General features: G+C 49.7%; 1 protein-coding gene and 1 long non-coding RNA gene across 5 annotated transcripts in view; one reads left to right on the top strand and one right to left on the bottom strand.

The window, feature by feature from the left end:
* Positions 1-5,033, bottom strand: part of NDRG2 (NDRG family member 2) — a 41,040-nt gene extending 36,007 nt beyond the window's left edge. For 2 of the 4 annotated variants that reach the window (XM_053360696.1, XM_053360694.1), the window contains exon 1: positions 4,908-5,033. The gene's annotated coding sequence lies outside the window, so the exon portion shown is untranslated. Of the gene's footprint in view, positions 1-4,903 lie in introns of all 4 variants that reach the window. The other 2 variants (XM_053360695.1, XM_053360697.1) reach the window with 2 other exon arrangements.
* A 104-nt stretch (positions 5,034-5,137) lies between these two features.
* On the top strand, positions 5,138-8,936 carry LOC128400506 (uncharacterized). The gene is made up of 3 exons (XR_008327335.1): positions 5,138-5,770; positions 5,995-6,198; positions 8,642-8,936. It is a non-coding gene; the product is annotated as an uncharacterized LOC128400506 (long non-coding RNA).
* Positions 8,937-10,199: the final 1,263 nt, after the last annotated feature.

Raw genomic sequence — 10,199 nt, forward strand, 5'->3', positions numbered from 1 at the left:
TACAGCAATCCGCCAGCTTGCTCATGCCTGTTCAGGAAATATGTGAATTTCAAAATGTAGAAGTTGATTTATTTAAGTCAATGATCTAAGCCTGCCTTCTTCTTTTCTTTATAACTTAAATCATCCTGGCCGTGCCTAGGAAAAAAATGCTGTATATGAAATAGCCCTAAGCTACTACAAAGTTCACTGGGTGGTCTTGGGCAAATCTCTTTCCCAGGGCCGATTCACACATGCAGGTGTATCAGAATTTCTCTCTGTGCCTGCAACATGACACAATGCATTTTAGTCCCACTATGGGGCTAGCTCAGTAATACAGGGACAGCCAAGGTAGACTACAACTCCCATCATCCCTGATCGTTTGGCCATGGTGGCTGGGACTGAAAGGAGCTGGAAGTCCAACAACATTGGCCATCTTGGCACACTTATTGAGGATTGCAGCCTTTATTACTGTTCATGTGGTGACTGTCAATGGATTATGTGAATGTACACACTACAGTGGTACCTCGGGTTACAAACACTTCGGGTTACAAACTCTGCTAACCCAGAAGTAGTACCTTGGGTTGAGAACTTTGCCCCAGGATGAGAACGGAAATCGTGCACCGGCGGCACAGCGGCAGCAGGAGGCCCCATTAGTGAAAGTGCGCCTCAGGTTAAGAATGGTTTTGGGTTAAGAATGGACCTCCAGAACAAATTCAGTTTGTAACCAGAGGTACCACTGTACTGAGGAAGACAATCCCTAAAGGAAGTTCTATCTGAGGGGAGTTAGAACTACGGCAGCTCATTCAAACATGCAAGTTATCCCTTGATGGTGCAGGCATCCCTTTGAGGAGTAGCCCATGTTGGAAGGATTACAAAGAAGAAGAAGAAAAAAGGCAGGAACTGCAAAGCTCTTTGGACCATTCTGGAACATGCAGTAATGAACTGTGCTTGTAAGGGGTGTGTCTGCATATAGTCTGCCAACACTCACATATTTCAATGCATCTGAAAAATGGAACCGTCCTCCCTACTGCCCCAGGGCACTCTGGAGAAGGGGAAAGTACATGTGTGGGTGTCTGTGTGTGTATGCCCCCCCCCCCCCAGAGAGAGAGAGAGAGAGTCCAAGAGCACACCAAACAACCACCACGAACACATAGACCCCCTAGAACCATGGAAGGGCCGGTCCCCGTTATCTGGCAGCTAACCAAAGACACAGGAACCTGTGACCCAAACTAGAGGTTTTTATCCAAACTGGGGCAACATCTATCTCCTCTCTTCTCCCTGGTAGATACCTTCAAGCAAGCCTTACCATGCTACTGAGGGTTTGTTTGTTTTGTTTATTTTGCACTGGAGTTAAATTTTATGAACAGAAAAGAGAGAGGAGCAACGAGGGAGCAGGATGGCTAGGCATCCTCTTCCCCGGCCCTCTTTTGCTCTTTCAAACTAGGCTACTTTCCCCTTGCTGAGCTGTGAACCTTCCTTACTTCCCTCCCTCCTTCCCACCACCAGGTGCCACTCCATTGCTGGAACAAGAAGAGGGGCTGCCAGGAGCCCCATAAAAGCAGGAGGTCCCCCCTTTTCCCAGGCTCCCTCTTCTTCTTCTCCTCCTCTCTTTCCCTCTTCTTCTCCCTCCCAGGTGCTGTGGCTGGTTTCCACTCTGGCCTCCATCCAAGGATCCCCCTCCTGGGCCATAAATAGCTGTTTTGATCACCCTGGCACGGGCAGCGATCCAGTTCCCCCGGGGTGCTCCTTGTCACTCTGGGGCCCTTAACGGGGCCTGGAAGGAACAGGCATCCAGAAGAGAATTCTTCCAGCCAATCACTGAAGCAGCAGCTGCACACAGAGACCTTCCCAGGGCAGAGAAGGCCAGGCCGAAGTGGGGGAAGCCAGGATCTCCCCGGTCCCTGGCTAGGAAGGTACAAAAGGGAGAATGAGGTTTGCAGAGAGAATGGCGGCCGATCTGCTGGCACAGAATGCAATAAAGTACTTTTGGGGCTAGGTATTCTACTCCTGACAAGCCATACATTTAAAGCACATATCCCCCTTCCCCCAAGAACTCTGGGAATTGTAGTTTGTTAAGGGTGCTGGGAACTGTAGCCCTGCAAGGGGTGAACTATCATTCCCAGGATTCTTGGGTGGGTGGGTGCTTTAGATGTATGCTGCATTCACAGATTTTGTCTCACTTGCTGTATAGTCCTTTCTACAGTCGCTGTTTTTTTTGTTGCTATTCTTCTTCACCTTGGTAGGGCTCCAGTGTTTTCAGGTGCTGAATGGTAAGCCAAAAAACCGGACAGGTGCAGTTTCCCTGGCACAGAGCTGCTCTGCTGGAAGGAAAGCCCCACCTGTTGAATGTACGCCTGCTGCACAGCTGTTAAAGACACAGGGAGCCCTGCCAGGAAGGTTTCCATTCACCAAGCCAATGCTGCACAGAACCTCAGAAGCCATGGTTAAAAGGCTGCTTAGCTGGGTGGGGGTATCCCCTTTCCCACCCACCCCTTTCTCTTTTTTTCTCTTTCTCTCTCACTTACTCATACACACAGCCAGGTTAGTTCCAGGGCTGAATAAGCCTGAGAATCTCCCTCCCCCCCTGTCCCTGCTTTCACAACCAGCCTTTCTGAAATGTAAAGAGTGCCTCTGAGCACGTGCAGTGATTTTTCTACCTCACTTCCCCTACTTTACCAAAGGCAGATCTGAGCCCTGGCAACACCTATTTTAGAAAGGGAGTGCTACAAAGGGGTGGAGGTATATTCAGCCTTCCCATGTGCTTGCCAACCCCCTCCCTGTTTTGGAGGTCCCAAGACAGCAGCAAAACTAGGTTTACTGAGCCCATTGTGGGTTGTGTACTTCGTTTTGCGGCTCAGAGGCCTAGGCTATGCACATATCATCCCCAGACCCGAAGAAACAGGTGCTCCAATTTTAAAACAACAACAACAACAATAATAGCTACTTATGTATACCAGGACATGTGTGTTTGTGTGTGGAGAGTCTTAATGTCCATGCACGTGAGATGTTTCGACTAAAACTGGTCTGTTTTCCCTTCACTGCTCGCTCCAAATAAACCCAATTATTCCCAGACCTTCTGTTTGGAAAGTGGGCAGTGGGGCTTCCTAGATGTGCTCACATCTAGTACAGTCAAGAGGTTATGTGTGAGGAGGTGCTACATGTGGGAAAGATCTCTGGTGTCTTCAGTAGTAGAACCCAAGCACATGGCAAGGGGGCGGGAGACTGTGCTGCTGCTGCTGCTCTGCTGAAGACTGTGGAAAGCTGAAAGTTAGCTCCAGGTAATGTAGGCTGCCACAGAGCTTCCAGGTGCCCACAGATGCCAACACAGGGAGGGCCTACGTGCCAGGCGGCCTTGGCACTCACACCAGAGGAGCTGGAAACACAGGCACACACCTGCAGCTGAGGCCACGTGAAGCCCCACCAGGCTTGGGGGCTGGGAACATGCAGCAAAAAAAGGAAAAAAGCCCAAACCCAGTCACCCTCCTTGCTCTGCAGGGGATGAACGGCTTCCTATCTCATTGGGCCCTAACCCTGTGAGACCCGGCTCTGTTCCAAGAGCCAGGAATAAAAAATCCAGGCATCCCAGCCTTGGACTTCAAACCCTCTGACTCTTCTCTCCAACAAGTCAGGAGCCTCGACTGAACTCCCAGCACACTGATTTGACAGCACGGTATGCCTCTGGAAGTCTTCTTCTGCACAGTCAGGGCAGAATCCAGATGCTCGTCCCACTGCCTCCTCTCCCAGACAACCCTGGGTTTTATGGTCCTTAACACTGGATCCCAGAGAGCCCAAGGCAGCAACATCCACCTGCCCTCACCTGATGACACACCTCCCAGAGAACCCAGGAGTGCTGACTCCACCGCTGACTGCTCTCCAACCTGCCAAGCCTTGCAGAGAGAGCCCCAGAGCTCCTTGCACTCTGCCTCCTGCCTCCCAAGATCCATCCCTCTTGCGACCCACTAGCATCCTGGCCCCCTCACCTGAAAGCTTGACCTCCTAGCCCCACCCCCTTGCTTCTACCCACTGGGGCTTACTGCTCACTCCCAGAAATAGGACCAAGCTGCCGGCGGATTTGGGACACACACATACAGACGCCAGTTTCACCTCTCCTCGCTTCCAGCAGAGCTCAGGGACCCTGCAGCTTGCAAATCCTCCTCTGGTTGCAACCCACTTAATCCTCCGAGCGACCCCCCCTTTCCTTCTCCCTCCAGCAGAAGGCAAAAATCCCTCAGCCCCCCCCCCCGCATTTCCCGATTCCATCCTGACAGACCCCCCTCTCACATGGAGACCAGGGGGGCAACCCGCCTCTCCTTCTTCTCTCTTTACCCCCCTCCCCAATACGCATAAGCAATCTGGCCCTTCGAGGGCTGGGGGGGGGAGGGAGGGGTGCCTCCCATCCGGAGTGTTTTTCCATTTGACATTTGAGTCTGTTGATCGTGTCAATCGCAAAGCGAATCGAGGAAGCGGGCAGGAAATCAAATCAAAGCAGCTCATGGCGCGGGCGAGGAGGAGGAGGATGAGAAGGGAGGGGGCTCCTACACACACAAGACATTTCCCCGAAAATACTCACAGCAATAGCAACGAAAAGCAACAGAGGATTCTTCTGGTTTTGGTTAAGAGGCGGGGGGGGGGGAGGCGGCTTTTGTATAGTTAGCTCTAGGGAGGTTAGGCACCCGATTTAGGGGTGTGCGCGGGGGGAGGGAAGCGGGAGATTCTGCCTGCAGGGGCATTTAATCTCCTATAAAACTAGGCAACATCTGGCAACAGATTTCTCCTCCCTCCCTTTCGGGGTGCTCGCAAGGGATCGGGGGAGGTCAGAGGCGAAGAAGAAGAAGGAGCCGGGGATAGGAAAAAAGGACAGCCGCGCTTTGCAGACTGGCAGCCCCTCCCACCCACAAAATGTCACCCCCTGTTTTTCTGGTACCCACTGTCCGCGCGTCTGTCTGTCTGTCTGCCTGCCTCCCTCTCGTCCGCGGCGGCTGCGCTCGGTCGCTCCGTCTGTCTTTCCACCTTCACTTGCCTTTGACTCTCTGACTGCAAACACCACCTCCCCCCACCCCCAGGGAGAGACCCCTCCCCCCAGATCCCCTCCCCCCAGCTCCGCCTCTGCCAATCCAGATTGCCAACAAGGAAGGGAAAGGGGGTGGGGGGAGGAAATCAGGGGAGGAGAAGAAGGAGGGGGAGGAGAGACCGGCAACCATCTTTCCCCAGAACCTTGGTAACAAAGGGGGATCCCTACAAAGGCAGAGAAAGACCCCCCTCTCCTCTCGGGGTGACCCGAGCACCTCCCTCCCCGCTGACATCCAGATTCGGTTCGAGCGCAGTATACTTTTTAAAAAAATGTACGTGCAAATGCAAAATGGGACGAAACAATGTGTGGGGAGCGGAGACCCTGCGCCCCCTACAGGGCAAAGGTCCTCAAATCCCCCCCCCCCCGCAACCTATGGCCAGCCCTAGGGGGCGTTCCCGAAAGCAGCGAACAGCCAAAACAAAACCTGTAGTAGTTAATCCGGAACTAATAATGAAATAAAATAATAATCGCTCAGTCGCACAACCGATCCCGTCTCCCCTTGCAGTAATCTCAGCGAGGATTACAGAGCTCCAGTTAAGCGCCAGGCTCAGCTCAGGCACAGAAGAAGCAGCTATTTTGGAATGGGAGCCCCGGAAAACGTGGAAGAGGCGGCACCGCCGAGCATGTGCAAAATGCATTTCCGCTCAGCTGTTAGCAACCGGAGCCCATCTCCACAAACCTTGGGATTAGGTAGCAGGCAGCGCTTGATCTTTAAAATAGGTGATTCTTCAAAATCTATATTGAAGTAGCACCCCCTGCATTTGTCAGATATATGTTGTTTGCGGGGGGGGGGGCTGCCCAGGATTCTCTCTAGGTTTCAGGAAACACTCTGCACATGCTCTTACGTGCTCTCAAAGAAAAAGGGTTCCAGGAGAGAAGGTTTGAATTCCTAGCAGGCTTGGCGTCTTGGTATAACTCTTCTTCCTCCTCTTGCTTTTTTAAAGTTAACTACAGGGTACCAATTATCCCCCCCCCTATGATGAACCTGGGTCAACATAAAAGATCCAGAGTCAGATTTCAACTTAACCATCAACTCGCTGAATGCTGCCAAGCATGTCTCTCTGGTCTGCAGCTTCAATCTGCCCATCAAAACTTGCAGTCAGATGAGACAAGAAAAATCCCTCTTTGCAATGCATGTTTATTCAGAGGTAAGTTCCACGACTGACTCCCAGTGAGGGATTTTGAAGCTTTAAAATCCACACGTGCCTTCAAACAAACAGCGATTTCATGGTGGTCGATTCCCAGCTCTAAAACTCTCTTCCTCTTGGAAGTTCACCAAATGTTGAGCCTGAGCATTTTAGGATTCTGATGTTGGTGTCAGAGATGGATCTGAAATGAAATGTTGTTCTGTTTCAACATTTGGGAAAAATACACCTGTGTTTAATTTTTCTTTTGAAAAGGGTGGGGGGGGGCAAATGCAACAGAGCTTGTTTTGCACATGTTGAAGTGGGTTGAAGTAATATACATTATGATCTATAGAACTATTCTCCATAAGACCTTCAACACCCAGAGCCTAAAATTACTTAACTGCGTCTTAAAGCAACCATATTGCCAAATTCAGTTGGTCTTCCCCCACCCTGCTGGGTTCACCCCCAAGCCATATATCTAATAGCATCCATAACCATGGACATAGCTGGGGGGGGGGGATCAAATCAAAATCAATGCAAATCTGAGGTTCTGCCCCACTAACAAAAGCCTCCCCCCAAAAAAAATTCCTCACTGCGCCCATGTCTATAACTGGGAAGACGAAAGCCTTTCAAAGCAGGAGAGTATACATTTTAATTTTTGAAAGCAAATACAGGAATTTAGGAAGCTGCCTTTATCCAAGTTAAACCACTGGTGTAAGCTGTGCATTGTTTGCACGAAATAATCAAATTATTATTAATAATAAACCATGGTTTTGCTTACTGTTAGATGCAAAGGGGTTCTCAGGCAAACTCTCCTGTTTCATGGGGAAGGATATTAGCTCAGAGGTAGAACATCTGCTATGAATGTAGAAGATCTCAGGTTCAACCCCGGTTTTTCCATTTAGGGCTGGGAATGTCCCTGTCTGGAATTTTGGAGATCCCTTGCTAGTCAGTGCAGAAATTGTTCAGCTTGATAGACCAATAATTTTACAGAGGGTCCCCCTCTTTTTTTTTAAAAAAGTGCCAAGGTCCTGTATACCTGAAGGAGCGTCTCCACCCCCATCGTTCAGCTGAGATCCAGCGCCAAGGGCCTTCTGGCGGTTCCCTCATTGCGAGAAGTAAGGTTACAGGGAACCAGGCAGAGGGCCTTCTCGGTAGTGGCTCCTGCCCTGTGGAACGCCCTCCCAGCAGATGTCAAGGCAATAAACAACTATTTTACTTTTAAAAGACAACTGAAGACAGCCCTCTTTAGGGAGGTTTTAAATGTCTGATGCTGTATTGTTTTTAATCTTCAGTTGGAAGCCGCCCAGAGTGGTTGGGGAAATCCAGCCAGATGGGCGGGGTATAAATAATAAATAATAAATTATTATTATTATTATTAATTATACCAGGGTAGTTACATTCACCCGCGGGGCGCGGGTGGCGCTGTGGGTAAAAGCCTCAGCGCCTAGGGCTTGCCGATCGAAAGGTCGGCGGTTCGAATCCCCGCGGCGGGGTGCGCTCCCGTTACTCGGTCCCAGCGCCTGCCAACCTAGCAGTTCGAAAGCACCCCCGGTGCAAGTAGATAAATAGGGACCGCTTACTGGCGGGAAGGTAAACGGCGTTTCCGTGTGCTGCGCTGGCTCGCCAGATGCAGCTTTGTCACGCTGGCCACGTGACCCGGAAGTGTCTCCGGACAGCGCTGGCCCCCGGCCTCTTAAGTGAGATGGGCGCACAACCCTAGAGTCTGTCAAGACTGGCCCGTACGGGCAGGGGTACCTTTACCTTTACCTTAGTTACATTCACAGGCCAGAATACTGGGAGATAGGAGCAGGTTTGTTTTATTTTTTTAAAAAAATGAGCAACTGTGTAGCAGGGTGCCTGTATCTTTCCCCTTATCTACCTTGGTTAGTTCTGTTGCAATAATTTTGAGGTTAAGCCTGTTTCTGAGCCAGATTGACTAACCTTACCGGGGGGGGGGGGACAGTTCCCAGCATTTGGTTGCAAAAAGGCATGCTCAAAACACAGAACCTGGGATGCAGCCTTGATTTTTAATGTCTGGAGTCACCAAAGGCATGGGGTAGGTTCAGTTCACATCTCAAAGGAGTCGCATCTCAAAGGGTCTCCTTTATTTTGCACCACATAAATCTATGAGCTCCATTCAGCTCTGTGGGGAAAAGACCTGCATTTTAGGGACAATGTTGCAGTGCAGGCAAAAGCTGCATCCAAGCAGTGGATGGATGGACCAGCTATCCGGAAGGATGAACACCCACCATCTATCACCCGGTGGTTTGAAGATCTCACCGCCCTTTCTTACAATCACCCCAATTTCATTTAGGCACCTGTTTGGACTGCTTATATTAATGTATACGTTTAAATTGATGGGATATTCTTATTTTCCACATCAGCTGGCAAAGGACTCCCTCTTTTTAAAATTATTAACATTAGCTTGTATTTTTCCTTCCTCTTTTCTGTTGCCAATTAGGGAAGGAGGCAGAGATTGAGGGAGAGAACTGAAAAACCAAGGCCCAGAATATCCTGGGCAGGGAGGCAATTCTCTGGGAGACCCATCCCTTGGGCTTTCCAAAGGAGGTTTGTTTGGACCCTTCTTTTCTTGATGCTTGGTGGGACTCTTTTTGAGGTTGTTCTATTTTATAAATTAGAGCCTCTGTTTTAGTGCTGTTTTATTACTGCTATGGATTTGCTGCTGTTGCTTTTGAACTGTAGTTTTGTATGTGTTATATATACAAAACTAGTCTTGTGTGTGTGTGTGTGTCTGTCTGTCTCTATCTATTTGTCTCCGCCTTGAGTATTCCTTGAGTGTGTGTGTGTGTGTGTGTGTGTACACACACACACACACAACTACCTTGAGTAGCAGGATGTAAATACCATAAATAAATATTATGAAGGAAATTCCTTGTTCTTTCGCAAAGCTTACAGGTGGGCCATGGGCCAGTCACTGTCTTTCAACTTAACCTTGCTCACAGGACTATTGTAAGGACAGAAGATGGGGGCAGGACTGCACATACTGCCTTGAGTGTCGTGTAACCAAAACGAAAACTGCTATGTGGCCTTGTACGCACATTTTCCACAATCCTGCCCTAGGATGAAACACTCAAGCCAATAGCCAGGGTCTCCCCAGTGATCCGTGTCACTGCTCTTAATAGAGCCCCACTTTATTGTCATCTATCAGGTGCTAGATGACATCTGCCCCAGTTTTTGCACTCCTGCAAATGCAGTGAAAACAATAGGATGCTGGAATCTTTTACTACCCCAGTAGGTTGCTGCCACTACAGCACGGCTGTGCACGGTTGTTACGATAAGAGAGACGCTCTGCCTCTCTTGTGCCCACGTAAAGCAGCACACAGAGTGAACTCTGTGTGACTACGTTTTGAAGCATAACCTCTTCTCCGCAGCCCTGAGTCTCAGAGAGCTGCTTCTCTCCCAGCTTCCTAACTTTTCTCAGTTCACAGCTAGTGGCTGCGTCCTGTTCCTAACCCACCCACTTAAATGTTGCTTTTTCTGGCAAGGCTGGGTGGGACTGTTTTGCCTGGCACATTCTTTGGGCAAGTCTAGCTGGTCAAACCAGTTGGGCCCTGTACTGCTTGCATCCTGGACTAATCCTAGTGCAGGATCACAAAACACACACACACACTCACACACAGAGAGAGCGAGAGAGAGAGCTGCTATACATAGCTGCCTCTACTAACTCTCCAGCGTTGGTGCAACCCGACATCCAGCACCCCTTACAAACTTTTCTATTTCCCTGCTGAAATACTTTGCTTGGCAACCTAAGAATGCCAATGTTTGACTGTTGGTATTGAGCCCCTAACCCATACCACCCCAACTTGCTATCAATGTGGAGTTGAAATATGAATTGAGGTCCACACTGTAGCCACAGCAGACATTTAAAGCCCATGACTTTCCCCAAAGAATCTTGTGAACTGGGCTTTGTTAAGGGTGCCTGGATATTGTAGCTCTGTGAGGGGTAAACTACAGTTCTCATGTTTTTTTTGGAGAAGCCATTTGCTTTAAATGTGTGG

This window comes from Podarcis raffonei, chromosome 13 (assembly GCF_027172205.1).
Source record: "Podarcis raffonei isolate rPodRaf1 chromosome 13, rPodRaf1.pri, whole genome shotgun sequence".
Classification (NCBI taxonomy): domain Eukaryota; kingdom Metazoa; phylum Chordata; class Lepidosauria; order Squamata; family Lacertidae; genus Podarcis; species Podarcis raffonei.